Source organism: Gavialis gangeticus, unplaced genomic scaffold (assembly GCF_001723915.1).
Source record: "Gavialis gangeticus isolate Ggan-Ray unplaced genomic scaffold, GavGan_comp1, whole genome shotgun sequence".
Lineage (NCBI taxonomy): Eukaryota > Metazoa > Chordata > Crocodylia > Gavialidae > Gavialis > Gavialis gangeticus.
The window spans coordinates 148,154,690-148,171,486 of NW_017728992.1; the positions used below are offsets into that span (position 1 = coordinate 148,154,690).

Here is a 16,797-nt window from a genome sequence, read left to right on the forward strand (position 1 = left end):
ATGCTGCCTCACCCCACCTCCCACGTACCCCCCACCTCCCACAGTATACAAGAGTAAGATTTCATTTTAAGCTATTGTGCAATCACCTCTGTGTACACTACACACATGTAAATCAGGACAAAAATATTTTTTGAAATCAAATGAATGAATGTTGCAGATGTTTGATTTTTTTTAAAAATAGAGTTTGGTATTTTTCTGATTCTGAGATGGCAAAACCCCTTGCTAAAAGGAATATTTCCAGGGGCAAGGGGAGGGACTTCTGATGGCTAAGGTCAGGGGTAAGGAGTGGGACTTCAGGTTCCAAGATGGTGACCAGGGAGCGGGGCACCTGTCAAATGGTGGGACTACCCATGTTGCTCTCGACCGCTTGCCAAAATTTGGTAAGTGGCCCTCTGCCCGAAATAATTGCCTGCCCCTGGACTAAACTGTAAGATCTTTCTAAACCTAACAGGCCTCCTCCTCCGCTGCCTTATACCTATGTAGTAATATACAACAGTGTAGAGTGGGTATAAAATACTACCCTTCTGATTTAATTTCAATATACTTTTGTCTTCATTGTGCGGAGACCAACTTAGCAAAGAAGCAAATGCAGTGTACTTAACCTGGTGCAATTGTATTCAAGTTCGATTTTTGTAGTAACATTTTAGAGTGAGCTACTTATTTTGTGACATGTAGCTCTTAACTGGCCAATTCCTTGGTTACTGGTTTCTTTGTCAAGGGGCAATATGGCTTACTAAGTAGAACTTTTAGGACTGAATTCCATTCTGGTATAAGTATGTGCACTGAATTCAGTGGGTTGCAACTATTATGCTGGTGCATAACTTAACTTTAGGATTTGACCTCACAGCTGCTACTGACACTAAAGTTTTCCATTGGGAGACTTGTGGGTTGTCAGGTTGCTGTCTTTCTAATAAGAATTCAAAGCTGCTCCTTCTTTGCTGTCCTGACTTTCTGGCTTTGTTTATAGATTTGAGACTGCTTCTCTTGGCTACATCATTGGACAGAAATCTGGTTGTAATGCCCAAGGCTTTTTTGCTTTACTAAGACATGGTTGCTCTTTCCCTTCACAGTCCAAACACTCCTACTATTCAATCTGATATTTTGTAAGGACTTCTGATAACTTTAGAAAAGTGCTATGTAAAACCATAGTGTTTCAAAATCTTCAGTGGCCTGTGTCATTTTACATCAAATGGGATCTGTGGCAATTATGAATTTTCACTTACTGTGAAATAGCATTTTCTTTATCTCATCTAAGCAAAATAAAATATTAAAAAATACTGATTAATGTAAATGTGATGAAAACAGGTGTTAATTGAATCCTTTGAGAAAGCATAAAAACAGCTGAGTGCACAAGTTAGATTCAGTAGTGAAGCTGGTATTAAATTTTGGGGGCTTGCCCAGCACTGTTTTGTCTTGAACAGCCTACTATAGTACAGAACAGCATGGATTATTTAATTGCTTTTGACCTGATGTAACAACAATGAACTATATTACACAGCAAGTATAGATGACCTATTAAAACTATGTGTTCATAAAACGGAAGACTAAAGTGAGATGAACAGAAAAGGGGATTAGATTATTTTTTGGCTAAGTGCTATCTGAGCTCTAAAGCAAGAGATGCTTATTTGTAGTATGTTTTATTTCTATGCTTAGATTTTGATTTGTGGAGGAAACTGGTATTGTAATTGTTTCAGAGCTAGCATTATAACTCTATGTTGGGGAAGCATAGAAGTACCTATTAGATAATCCATTTTAGCTGGGCAGAATCCAAAAAATGTTCATCTTCCCTTTACTGGATCTTAGCTTTCGTTCCTGTTAGAGATAATCAAGTAACAGAAATGCCAACGCCCTTACATAGCTCTTTTGAACACGGTGTTATTATACAGCTGAGGAAACTGGGGAACTTAAAAGTAAAATGGCTAAGCCAAAGTTGCATACTTTCTGGAGTTCTAGTTAATGCTTTATCCACATTGGTTCAGAAATGATACCTTTTACAGGATCAACTAAGAAATCCGAAAAAAATCTTTCTTTGCAAGCTTTCGGGCACACATGCCCTTCTTCAGGCTCAGGAAAAATTAAAGATGGTAGCAGTCCCGATAGGTAGAAAATGAACTTCATTTTGCACAGAGGAAGCTGAAAGAAACTTGCACAAAGAAACTCTCATGAACGCAAAGGAACAGACATCCACCTTCAGCTTGTTCTGTGCAAAATGAAGTTTATTTTCTACCTACGGGGACTGTTACCATCTTTAATTTTCCCTCAGCCTGAAGAAGGGCACGTATGCCTGAAAGCTTGCAAAGAAAGATAATTGTTTTTGAGATTTCTTAATAGGTCTAATAAAAGGTATCATCTCTGAACCAAGAGTTCTAGAGTTTTGCATTTCTTTTTGTCTCAGACCAACGCGGCTACCAAATACATCCCTGATCCACATTGTGCACACTACTTCTACTCAAACATCTGCTTCTCATAGAAACAGGAGTGCAATGCCTGGGTAATACAATAAATATTTGTCAAGTTTATTGGGTAGCTAAGGACATTAACTGCAAAACTACTATATTTAGGTTTTATATGAAAATGTCAACATGCTTTATAAAAAACAAGAGAGATGCTCTGACTATCTCAGCTAATGAAAATCACATGGGGTAAATGCTAAGGCAACATTGGCTATATTATAGAAGTTCTAGTTTTAGTTTGCTCGAGGTAAGGATGACAAAGTGTTTTTAAAAGGGGACTTACCCTTAAGTGTTGTGAGGAAAAAAATCAAAATTTTCACTAGAAAAGATAGGTCTGCTTTAATATATTACAGGAATTTGGAAATTAAATGTTCATTTAAAAAGTGGCCCATTTTAATGGTTTGACTGGTTTTATACAGTAAAAGGTCTGTTATCCAGCATCCCCTGGGAACGGGGAATGCCGGATAACAAAATATGCCAGTTAATTGAGTGACCCTGGCCATGGCTTCTTATGCCACATCTGGGGTGTCCCTCCACCCCTTTGGTGGCATTGCCACCCCTCCTGCCCCTCCCTGCAGGCCCTGCAGGACAGGGAGGTGGGTCCTGCACAGCCCTGCACAGCCTGTTATGCTCCTGGGCCATGGGGGTTTGGCAGTGCAGGCTGCTTTGCCCCAAGCAATGGGGGCTCGGAGAAACCGGAAGTGCCATGGTGGGCACTTCCATTTTCACATTATCTTACAAGCCGGCATGCCGGTTAGTGGAGCATGCCAGTTTGTAAGATGCCAGATAACAGAACTTTTACTGTACTATTAATGCTTAGCCTAAAAAATGTTCATATGTATGAATATTGATACAATCTTTAATATACTGAAGGTGCAATAAGTTGATTGTTACACAATAACAAATTTATCTTTATATCTCCATTTACACCAAGTCATTTGTAAACAAATATATATTTTATTACAATGTGCTGAGATCAAAATCCACCTCTTATCATTCTTTTCAGCTCTTAATTAAAAAAGTTGTTTATTAGTTGCACTAAACAGAAGTTTTATATGTAATATCTCTAGGAAACAGCTGCATAAGATTTTTATGACATATTACCATCTAGTGCATAAAAAACCTGCATAATATATATTTTTTTCAACCCCTTCTTATCCCCTGCAAACCATAACAGAACAAATGCAATTTAAGGTCTTTTTCCCCTGGAAATTTTCAATTTTCTTCTTAAAATAAAGCTTAGACAGCTTTTCTTCATGTATTTGCAGCCATCTACATTCATCATTCTTCTCTGCTGTCTTTATGTGACAAACAAAATCAGGAAAAAAGGATTCTGAATCATAAATTTAGCTCTTTTTCCAAAAATTCACTGCCTAATACCTTTCTTTCTTTTATAATTTCTAACTGTTGTCTTGTTCTTTGTTAAATTGTGACATGCAGCACGATGGGAGAAAATTAAACAGCTTTGACAAGCAATGGTGCTATAGCTCACTTTTACAAATCTATGACCGCTTGCATTCCTTCCATTCTTTTTTCCTCCACTTAGTTTAAGGTGCATCTGACCCATGTGTCATGTAATGACATTTTGCTGAAATCTCCTTTTGTATGGAAAATGACAAATATCAAATACAAACAATGTTCCATGTGCTTCGTTAAATGTAGAGTTTGATCCAAAAGCACTTTAGATTCCTAGACAGCTCTCAAGACTCTTTACCTGGCACCAACAGAGAAAGGGGAAAGGCTTCTAGGTTCTAAATGGACTGAAAGGCCGTCTTTACACGTGGTCCAGGGGTGGGGTGGGAGCACTTCGATTAGAGCAGCTCTTGGGAACCATTCTAATTAGAGCACCTGCGGCAGCTTGTGTATTTAGCATCCTGTGCTCCAAACTGGTGGCAGGGACGTTTTAATTAAAGCTCATCTGATGAGCTTTAGTTAAGGCACCCCCGCTGGTATTTTGAAGTGAGGGGATGATGAATACATGAGACTGAGGCTGCTGGAGCATATTAATTAGCACGCTTCAGCAGACTCGATTAATCAAGACTGCTCTGATATGCTGTAATTACAGTGCATCGGAGCAGCCTCCCTGCATGTCTAAAGGCACCCAAAGGTTCTAAATGGGCTGAAATATTTGGGAGAAACTGTGGTAACCTAACATTGTTAAGTACATGTAGTGTACTGTAGGGGTGCAGCCTGTTCATTTGAAATAACTGTCTGCAACAGGATGGACCCCCTTTTTGCTCATCCTGTAGTCCAGGCACACCATGTCTAGTTTACAGAAAGCATTTACTTTGTTTGAAGTGAAGGCTCACTCCCTCCAGTCTTGGAAGGACCCCTTTTGCTGTTGACAGATGTTCAGCATCACCTCTGCCTGTAATGGAGGCATAGTAAGCACTGACAACATATGGGTACCCATCAACATCTGATCTGTAGTTACTTCACTGCTCTTGCAAATTTGTGATAGACCTCTTCACCATGACGTAAGGCCTAAATATGACCATCTCTTTTCAGGGGGCAATGTTGTCTTTCTTGTATACTTGGATTCATTTAATTTGTCCTGAAACCTTGAAAGTTGTCCCTGAAGCTGAGCAAATGGGGGGTTGGAGGAGGGAAAGTTTTATAAAAGCAAAGTCCATGCAACAGAAAAGTGGTTCTCCTGTTGTACATTTGAAGCTACAACCCTTGTTAAAAATTCTGGGAAATGAAGTAGCTGAAGTTCACTGTGCATCTCTTCATTACAACACAACTAAAAAAAATTAATAGTTTTCTTATGACTATTGGTGGCCAGAGGTGCGGGGGATGGAGGGGGAAGAAGGGGAGGCACTTGTATTAATTTCCTTAAAAAAAGGTTGCCAACCTGTTAGTGAAGTACTCAGTCAATGCTTTTGGTTAAATGGTGGTGTCATTTAAAAGCTGCTACTGAGTGTGATTGAATCAAACCTCTGTGTTCAAGATGTAGAAAGAGTCTGTTTAGTGTAAAGGTCAGAAAAGGGACAGAAAAGCAGTCAACAACTTGTGACAACAGTGGGATTAAAGGAGAAAGTGTTCAAGAGCAGCTACTATAGTAACTTGATTATTATACTTCCCTAAAATGAGCCAAGACCCAATTATTGCTTGCTTGAGTGATTTAGCTTGGGGAAGGTTTAAGACTAGAACTGACACTTATGTCCTTTACCAGCAAGGTCAAGACACTATATTGGCTCAAATGCTGTCTGAGGTCTTAGACTGAATGAGACCTGGCTCTTCTTTAAATTCTCCTATGATAAGGCAAGTAAAAAAAATATCCTTCTAGTGTCGCTTATCATTTGATTTGATTACTACAAATTTACTAATCTACTTTAAAGATATTATACAATGTCAAGTTAAGGTCACAATTAAGATTGAATCACTAAATCAATACATTCACCAGATTAATACAGTAAATAAACTAGTCAGTAATATTCTTGCTTAAGTGTATATTTTGCTTGCTCATGATATTTTTTAATAAAAGCCATAAAAACATGTATATCAGGCTTTTTCTATCAAATGGGTCAAAGCATAAGGGCACTGCTAAGCTTACATATGGTATTTGCAAGCTTCCTGGTCCTCCTTTCAAATAATACCCAAGTATAATTTAAAAACCAAGGTGCCTCGCATATTCATAGTGGAAAATTATGCTCCTCCTAATTCATCTATAGATACCTCTGCAACATGTCCACCTTAGTAAATTTTTTACTTCCACCTAACATTGCCATTAAGTCATCCATTCATGGAATGGGTTAATTATCTAAATTGGGGATTTGACTTTTATCATTCTCTCAGATGCTGATGGTCTTTTTTAGTTTAATTATGGCCAACAGAGGAATTCAGAAAACTGCACAGTGGAATATACCACACCTTTTTTCGGCCTCTCTAAATCTTTCGTCTGAGGGAACTGGGAATTGTCTTTACTTTAAGGTATCTGGGCTTGATTCTATCATGGGTGTAAATCTTTTTCATATGTTCACTTGGGTTCTGAACCTAGGTACCGGGCTGGTTTTCGAACAATGAGCACCTAATGTGATATGTGTGGTAGCAGTGATTAGAACCCTGGACTGCCCCCTCCATGACAAATGCTGCCTTCAAGCTACAGGGTCATGCTACCTTTATTTGCTCCCAGATACTTGCATATTTGTATGATGGGAATAGACCCTCTTCAGTTCTTTCCCTAGAGTTCAAATTGTATACTGAACACATGTTCTATGCTCAAGGTGTTGCTATGGAAAAACAATTTGCACCATTACACTGATTTTTTTATCAACAGTCTGTTGATAAGAGGAAGTGATTTTTAATTTAATTCTGAACCATCTTCTAACTAAGACCAGATTAGTGAGAAGGAATCTGCTAAACCTTCTTTTTAAATGTGTTAACCTACTTCTTTTAACATTTGTGGTTGGTGCTTCACCCCTCCGCTGAAGAGGACAATACTGTGTGTTTGCCTTCTCCCTGAAATATCTTTTATATTTAGAATGTATATATACTCCAGCCTAGGTTTTTTGAGAAATCTCTGCCACAAAAACAACCTGGCAGAGATTCGATCACCAGTATAGAATGGAAATAAATTCAAAGGTCTAATTTGTACTGACAGTGGTCTTCCTCGTCATAAGAATACACACACAATTAAAATCTAAAAACAGTTCCAACAGACAGGACAGTGAACCAAAAAGAGGCTTTGATTCTCTTGAAGATTTAAATATGGAATGGCCATCATAACTTTTTCGTTGTCCTTCATGAACTCTTCTTTATGAGAGGATTTTTTAATCTCCTACAAAGGCAAAATGTCAGTTTTTTTTAACAACTTAATAATAAAGAACCCTTTAAAATTCATTTAGCCCAGCACTTCTGCTCTTCTTTCCCATTTATATAAGTCTTAAATTTGAGTTTTTGAGCAGTTTCCTTAGGGAACAATTTTCTATCCTCCCTAATATACTTATGATCAAATTCGTCTGTTGTGCAATTGCAAGAACTTAGCAGAGTTGCACCAGGAATAAATCTGGTCTGTTAGACTGATTATACTATTGGAGAGTGCAATTCATGAAATCCACCAAACAGATATTTTATAATATTAAAAGGCAATTTAGGGTGCCTTTTCAGTAAGGCAAGGAAGTGTTTAAAGCAAGTACTTAATTGCTTTGCCGAATAAGGATTGAGTGCTGAATTGGGGTATTAAATTTGTACTAAACTGAATATAAAACTTTTGTGCCTGAAAGAAATGTACAATGGAAATAACATTTGAAAAAGTTAATTGCCTACTTTTATTACATTGTTTAATATGATTTAAAAATAGTATTAATAGTATTGTGTTAGATTTTGTCTACTTTAAAATAACATTCTTTGCTATTTGCTATTTTTATAAGTAACAATATGATTATTATTATTTCAAGTTTAGGAAAAAAGCATTCTCCCAGGTTTTTTTATGCATTCCATAGCACTTTCTGTATACTCCCTTTTAATGCTCCTTTATGGTCAGTTTTCCTTATTATTTGTCTAAATCTTTGAAGCAGAAACAGGGGAGCAGGAGAGACAGATATTTTCAAATAAAATATGGCTATAATACCACAAAAATTGGTAAGGGCCTTGGGAATATGTAAATTACCTGAAACTGCTTCTAGATAATTTTTTTTTTAAACTAACAAGTCAAATTTCCTAGGTAGCTGTTGTTTTGTAATATGGGTTTGTATGGCTTACACTTTGTTTTTTTGGTAATTGCCAATGGGCAATTTCTTTCAGAAATGTCTTGCCAATAGTGATGAAACAACTATGCTCCTTTACCTACTGCTGCTTGTTTTTACTAAATACAGTGACCCTCTCCAGCCAGCAGGATACACTCTGGCAGCTATACCCTCTATCCTTGGTGCCTTTCCAACTTTAAGCCTCATTATCTTTGACTTGCATGCAGCCCCATTTTGGGGCTCACTATGCAACTGCCTGGAGTCAGGCATTATTCAGCTGATAGAGAGAGGTTGCCAAAAATATGGTGTATCCTTGGGAACCTGGGAGGTTTAACAGATGTGTGCAAAATTTTCTTCCTTAATGAGCAAATGAGTCAACTGGAACACCAACTGATCAGTAGCCCAGGCAGTGACCCACGTATCAGTAGGAGGAGGCATTGTTGCCAAGCGTTATGATATTATTTAGTCTTATGATACTTGATTGCTCTCCTAAAACTTCAGTTCAATAGGCTAGATTAATGTAATCTCAGCTTTCATTTAAAAAGAAAACTCTCCAGTGTTGCAGAATGAAACTTCAGTTGTGACCCTAAAGATTCAAAACCCACTGTGAACAAGAAATCCAAATGTATCATTTGTTTAAATCTATTGATTTTAATATCTGTTACAAATGATAAGTTTCAAAATACTGTGAGGAGGTGGAAAATACATTGTCCTTGAGTGGGTTGCTTTGTAGAAGATACCAGATCTGAGACCACTCCATAAAATCATGAGCTGCTAGTGCCTGAGCTAATATATCTGGGTCTCCTGGCACGAGGGCTATAGTGAACTAGTGTCTATTCAGTCTAGCAGCCTAGGGAGAGATAGAAAGCCACGCTAAGAAACTGTAGGTTGTTGGAGTGAATGCTGATACACTAGAATTTTTATGACTTTGGAGGTTCAGGCTGGCTACTCCTGTGACATCATCTGAAGGACGGGTGAGGTAGGGAGCTACTAGAATACGGGAGGAGCCAGGATTCCGGCAGGGCAATCTTAGCAGAGATCATGCTGCCACCTCTAGGGGCTTCTACTTCAGTGCCAAGCCAAACAAAACCTTGTGAGTGTGTCACCTTTTGCAGTAGCTGCTTGGATGTTATTGCTCTGGGAGTACTTCTGGGCACTTGCTAATTTTGTGGCTATCTGTGGGTTTAATTTTATTTTTTTTACAAGCTGGTTGAGCGACAGGAAGACCTTGTTTTTAGAAAAATGTTGCTGGGATGACCTAGCTGGGTGCTGAGTCTCTTATTTAAAAACAAAACAAAACAAAACAAGCATGTTTAAATGCATGTGAACATTTTATTAGCCAAATGCCTCTTCTACAACTGTTCCACCAAACATACAGGAATATCACCTTGAGCGTTAACTGTGGCAGCTCATGTTACCGGTGATCTTGGAATGCCCTAGGGTCACTGAGGACTGCACTCTGGTACAACAAGCCAAATGACTTCTGTTACTTTGTCAGCAATCTTAGTCCAGAGATCTGTTGCTAATAAAAGAGGATGAGAAAACATCTTTTAGAAATGGGGAACAAATGAAGCATTTTAGAGCACCTGCACGTTCACTTTGACTTCGGTGGGAGCTGTGAGTTTGCTGCCTTTCTCAGTGGGTAAACCTATCTGATTTTTCTTGACACAGAAAACTCTGGAAAAGCTCCCCACTGACTTAAAGCAGGAATGGGGGCAGCATTTCATCCCAGGATAGTTAATCTTTCTCTCTGTTCTTAAATGATTGGCACATGAAATTCAGATAGGAGCAGCAATTTTCATCAACTATGAACGGGACAATTATCAGATCTATTCTTGTTTGGAAGCTCTGTGAAAAGCTCTGAATAGTAAAGAGTCTAAGCTCTAATACTGATAGTTTTCCATCTGTCTCACACAGTTGCTACAATGGATTAGAAATAAAACTAATTTACTGGAATGAAAATGAATTAAATAATGGTTGACAATAAATTAGGGATAGGAACAGGAAATATTACCTCTCTGCAGTAGGAAAAAGAGTTACTTTAAACTTGTTTAAAAATGAGAAATGAATTATTGCTATTTGTTAACCTTTAAAAGGAAATGGTTTGGACCTTTCTTTTACAATTGAAATGATCAAGATATTTACACTTTCAATAACACATGCACACAGATACTGCGATTCTTGGCACTCATCCTCTACCATTTAGTGTGGCCCAATTATTTTCAGTGATGAGTCAGGGGCAGCTGAATGTGCTGCCTGCATCCAAAGGCTATGCTAGCACTGCTTCATTAGGCACATGCTGCATACCCAGGGACACTCAAGGCAATTAAACATCTGTGCCAATTTAGATTTTCACATTTTCAAAACCCTTTTCTTTAAACAGTTTGCAGCTCTTTCCCCTTCCCCACTCCTATCTGGTCCCTGTAGCATACAGTCCTCCACCATTTAGTCCCTGGGCTGAGGAAATTGTTATTGTAGTCGCAGTATGGGGCATTGGAATGGAGCTTTACAAATTGAGTGTAACGCTGAAGGACACAGAACTATTATTGTTAAGACTTATGTCCATCCATGTGCAAAGCTCGTTGTGGTAAACTAAACACTGTGTCAAGTGCTAAAACTTTATGAGCCAGCCTTTCAAAGCTGGGGACAGACAGTTGCTTTGCTCTGTTTGCGTATGCTTGGATTATACATATCTGCATAGATGTCTGGTATGTTTACACAAAGTTTGTATATATGTGAGGCTAGATAGATGGCTCTTTGGCTATGGGCCTGAGCACAAAGCTGAGTTGCACATATTGGACATCATGTATGGACAACACTGCTGATGTTTGCAAATCCAAAGCTTTGAAAATGCATGATTCAAGTCTCAAAATTAAGACTGTCTGTCCTTTAGTCCTCCCTCCCTCTCGCTCTGCCTCCCGATTTCTGAGCCACCATCTTTCACTTGGGGCATGATCATTTCAGGTTCAAATTCAGCTTTATATGTATGCACATTGCATGTGCAGATATGTTTTCTCCATTTCAACCTTTCAGAGGGGAAGCCTGCTCTCCACGAATAGTCTTTGATGTGGAAGAAACTGCCTCCACATCTGCACACAATCTCCAGAGCCCTGTATCTCTCTAAATACTTCTATTCCACTCATTTACATATCACCATACTTTCACTCCTTTCCCATAAGCCATTTTATCTGGAGATAGGGTGGCTATCTGTTACTCAGTTGAGCGCTTCCTTTGTAAGGGCCCCTAAGCTCTGAAATTCACTCCTACTCCAAGTGAGTCTTGGGGCATTCAGCGGGGCTCATTGGGTTTTTTTAGGCTCTTGAGAAGAGGTAAGTTAGAGCACAGCGTTGGACTCTGCTCTAAGTTACCTTTAAGTTACCTCTGTATAAAAGAAGAGAATGTCAGACTGACTTATATACCTGTATCACTGGCAGTATCACATAATGATAGGTTGTTTTGGCTATGTGATTTATTATGCCTTTATGTGAAAATAATACCTAAATATAAATTTTCCTCTTAGAAAATGCAGTAGGAAAATAATTCCATAGAATAAGCAAACTAATATGACTGGCATATAAAGCATAATTATATTGCTATAGGGCTTTCTGCTAGGGAAGATATAGGCAAAATCTGACAAATTGTGTAATCAGTCATTTAAGTGATTTATTACAATTAAAATTGTAGAAATTATGTGGATAGTAATCAGTTTTCATTATAGTTTTTTGCACATCTCAGTGCTATAATTAGATGGTGACATCTGTCATTGCTGATTAATTACACCAAGATTTAGTGTGTATGAAGTCAAAATTTTCATAATCAAAAATGTGAAATAACTGCTATTAATCTGGGGTTGTCAGACTTTTCTTCTGTACCTTTGTAAAGCAGATGGCTGTGGTTTAGAAATGCATGGGTCAGTATCTTTCCTAACACTTGCTGAAGTGTAAGTATTCTAATAGGATCTGTGCAGTTCTCACACTACTGGGTAAATGGAACTTGCAATTGAATGCTAGCACCTGGGATTAGGGAATAGCAATCATGCTTTCCTTAAAGCCTCTTGCTGCAAGGCTTACACATTTTGGGTTCAGTGGCCCATGAAAATCTGTCCTGACTGTCGAAGAAGAACTTTAATAAATCATCCTGAGAAGAGCTCCTCTTCTAAACTATTGAGAATTTAAACAACCTGGGTGAAATCCTAACCCCACTGCAGTCAATAGGAGTGTTGCGCTTCACACCAGAGGGCCTAATTTTCACTATCTGTCTTTGCTGAGGACCTTAGCCTTGCTGTTATTTCTGGAAGCCCTGACACTTGGAAAAATAGCACTTATGTCCTGTGTCCTGTCTCCCTGGCCAAAGAGATGCCAAAAGGCTGGTTTTATTAAAATGGGTGCAGCAAGGTGTCATTATCCACTTCTTCCTGCTGAAGGGTGGATTAAACCCAATGGAAAGCAGGCACTGTTGTGCTGCCCTGTTTGTCTTTCTCTTTCTTGGGTTTCTGCTTATGTCTACTCTGTATAGGGGCTACTGCTCTTTAACTACAGTGACGAAGTTCAGATTGCCTGCCCCTTAGTCTGGATGAACCTCTAGGAGCAGTAGGAATCCTTCCAAGTGACAGATTTGCCAACACAGTCTGTCTTCTGCCAGTGGGGCTGTGTCCACTCTGGGGATGTTACTGGTTGAGCTATTATGGCGCCAGGATGTAATTTTTCACCCCCTTTGTTCACATAGCTTCAGTAGCACCACTTTGTAATAAGGACGAGGGCTAAAACCCATTGTTTTCCAGCCAGCTGAGTTTATTAAAATAGCCCAATCCCTGGAATGTCCCATTTTTAAACTCAAATCACATAGTTTTTAGTAGGGATGTGGAAGATTAAAAAATTAGCCATTTAACCAATAAGTGCAGTGATAACAGTTAACGTACTTGTTATCCTTTAGCTTGGGTTGGGCCCAGTCTGACAGGGAAAGGGGGAAGGGAAGCCATGTGGTGCCCAACAGCAGGTATCAAAAGGCAGAAGGGCAGGGAGGGAGAGAGAAGTGAGGAGGAGGGGTAGTTTAACAGGAAAACAGCTAACAGCCTAATATCTTGTTAATTAAGCAGTTAGCTGCTTGTTCACAGGTGCTCCCTCCCTCTCACCATAGAGTTTCACACGGGTTGTGTTGTCTGGCTGGGCTCAACTCCCTACCCCTTTGCCCCCACAGTTAAAGGGCTCTGGCTCCCATCAGCAGCTGTGTCTGAGCTGCTGTGTTATCGATTAAGTGGTTAACCAATATAATGAGAGGAGGTTAAACAAATATTTTAAAAATGATATTACATTCCTAATTTTAATTTTTTTAAATGATATTTACATTTTAAATATATTTTCAAATGATACTTTAAATTTTAATACATAAATATTTTAAAATATTTGACTATTTTAAAATATTTTAAAATGTGGTATTTTAATTTAAATGATATTTTAATTTTAAATTATATTTACCAGAGAGTGGTGGTGGATGGGTCGTACTCAACCTGGTGGGATGTGAATAGTGGGGTTCCCCAAGGCTCGGTCCTGGGTCCTACACTGTTCAACATCTTCATCAGCAACTTGGACAAGGGGGTGAAAAACACGTTGTCCAAGTTTGCCGATGACACCAAGATGTGGGGAGAGGTAGGCACACTCGAAGGGAGAGAGAGAGGCTGCAATTAGATTTAGACACTACGGAAGTGGACAGATGGTAATAGGATGGGCTTCAATGTAGACAAATGCAGGGTGCTGCACCTGGGGAGAAGGAATCCACAGCATACATACAGGCTGGGGAGTTCCCCCCTTGTGAGCACAGAGGCAGAAAGGGATCTTGGAGTCATTATTGACTCCAAGATGAACATGAGCCACCAATGCCAGACCGCAGCCAGCAAAGCCAACTGCACCTTGTTCTGCATCCAAAGATGCATCTCACGCCAGTCCAGAGAGGTGATACTCCCCCTCTACGTGACATTGGTCCGGCCTCAATTGGAGTACTGCATCCAGTTCTGGGCACTGTACTTTAAGAAGCATGTGGCCTGCCTTGAGAGGGTTCAGAGGGGGCCACCCGCTTGGTTGGAGGGCAACAGGACAGGTCCTATGAGGAGAGGCTGAGGGACCTGAACCTGTTCAGCCTCAGCAAGCAGAGGCTGAGGGGGGATTTGGTGGCTGCCTACAAACTCGTTAGGGGAGACCAGCATCAAATAGGAAGGGTCCTATTCCCCCCAGCACCACCTGGGGCATTGAGGAACAATGGCCAGAAGCTGCTGGAGAATAGGTTTAGGTTAGAGATTAGGAGGCACTATTTCACTGTTACGGTAGCTAGGATCTGGAACCAGCTTCCTAGGGAAGTGGTCCTCGCTCCTACCTTGGGTAAATTCAAAAAGAGGTTGGATGAACACCTGTCTGGGGTCTTTTGATCCCAGCGTGTGCTCCAGCCAGTGGCGGGGGGTGAGACTAGATGAACTATTCAGGTCCCTTCTGACCCCTAACTACTATGACACTATGACTATGACATTTCTAATTTTTAGGATGTTGTAGTATGTCATGAATGTCATAGTAGTTGATCCTAATCAGGCTACTGCATGCATAAGAATGTATAATTCCAAGTCCTAATGTCATGTGTATGGCAATATTGGAATCTGCAGTTTGTTGTTTGAAAGGATGCTTCTATGCAATCTCTTCATAGACATATAAATATTTTTTCTTTGTTTTGGAAAGATTTACAGAGCAAGTATTCTGGCCATTTACCTCATGGGTACAAGTCCAGTTTACACCACAAATAAATATGATAGATTCATTCTGGATGCCATCAGTGCACCTCAGAGAAGTGTTATATGGTTTGGCTACACTTGACATGCCTGGCAGTTTCTGTTCAAGAGATCTGGGACTGGAGCAAGGGGAATACAGGTAGAGACTGAGGAGGAATCACAGAGCTGTCCATGGAATACCTGCCTGTATTTCCTGGTCAGACTGATGCCTTCAGCCCCTGCAGCTCTTCCCAAGGGCAATTCCCTTTGAGCTGGAAGTGAGCTGCACCTGAAATAACCTGTAGAGACTTCACAATGTTTTTGAACTTCTTTTATAGCTTGAAGTAATTTGAAAGATGTAATTCATATGCTTTTATTTATTCTCTATAGACAAGAAAAAATCTTCTAAGAAGGTGAACTATGATCATTTGGAGGCATTATGCAGTATCAATGGGCTACAGAATAGGTAACTATAATAAATAAATACACATTTGTTTGTTTCCAGATTTATTGGGGGAAAGATGGTAGTACAGTGTTTTTTACAGTGTTGTCATGGTCTGAAATTCTTCCTCTTTTGTGTTCTGAATACTATATTCATTCTTTAGTGACAAACATAAGCTTATATTCCTTTTTATCCTGTAAACACTACAGAGCCAGGGCAATTGTGGGAAAGTGAAGTGTATTATATGAGAACAGTAAAATACTAAAAGGTGTGCAGTGCCGTCAATGTATTTTAGTTATGAGGGAGATCAATAGCTTGCTATTACTCATCTTCACTAGGTTTATTGCTAGAGAGAATAGCATCTTCTTTATAAAAAATGGAGGGGAAGTTAAGAGGGGTCATGAGTCTTTTGCTTTATGAAAAATGCTTTCAAATAGAAGGGACAGTTGAGAAGTATACTACTTCCTACCTGCCCTCTACTTTTATAAATGTGCTCTTTCTAGTTTTCATAGAATTATAGGGCTGGAAAAGCTTCAAGGATCATCTAATTCAATACCCTGTACAGGGGCAGGTTTTCTTTAACTTTCCTTGGACAGTCTGATAGCCACTATCTGAACCCATCTGGCCCTTTAGGAGCAATTTGTGGCCCATAACCACTAGGAACTAAAAAACAAATTTGGCACATGGATGAGCATGACTTACCTGGTGAGGTGAGGCCACATCTGGACTGTGTCCAGTTTTGGGCCCCCCACTACAGGACAGTTGTGGACAACTTGGAGAGAGTCCAGCAGAGGGCAGTAAAAATAATTAGGGTTTTGGGGCACATGACTTATGAGGAGAGGCTGTGGGAACTGGGCTTATTTAGTCTAGAGAAGAGAAGACTGAAAGGGGATTTAAATAGCAACTTTCAACTACCTGAAGGGTTCCAAAGAGAATGAAGCTAGACTGATACTGCATAATGGAGTAATCATTATCCAGGATACTGCATAATGGAGCATCCATTATCCAGAATAGAGCTAAACTGTTCTCAGTGGTGGCAGATGAAAGAACAAGGAGCAATGGTCTCAAGTTGCAGGAAAGCAAGTTTAGGCTAGATATTAGGAAGAACTTTCTCACTGAGGGTAGTAAAGCACTGGAACAGGTTACCCAGAGAGATGGTGGAATCTCCATCCTTGGAAATTTTTAAGGCCTGGCTAGACAAAGCCTTGGCTGAGATGAGTTGTGCTGGTCTTGCTTTGAATAGGGAGTTGAACTAGACAGTAGGGCTGTGCACAGCTTTGGGGACTGGTTCAATTCAGAGGAGATTTGGCCCGATACGGTGGCTGAATCTCTGAATCTGAATAGAAACAGGAGACCAATAAGAAGGTCTGAATTGATTCAAAAAAGATTTGGAGAGCTTTGGGCAGTCCCCGCTCACCACTGCAGGGAGGTGGACCTGGGCTCTGTGCTGGCAAGTGGGGGGGGGGG

At 39.7% G+C, this 16,797-nt stretch overlaps 1 long non-coding RNA gene across 1 annotated transcript in view; it reads left to right on the top strand.

Annotated features, from left to right (window-relative positions):
- The first annotated feature begins 9,136 nt into the window (after positions 1-9,136).
- LOC109299822 overlaps positions 9,137-16,797 on the top strand; it is a 10,475-nt gene continuing 2,814 nt past the window's right edge. Inside the window, exons 1-2 of the long non-coding RNA XR_002098010.1 lie at positions 9,137-9,233; positions 15,279-15,354. This is a non-coding gene — a long non-coding RNA (uncharacterized LOC109299822). The remainder of the gene's footprint in view (positions 9,234-15,278; positions 15,355-16,797) is intronic.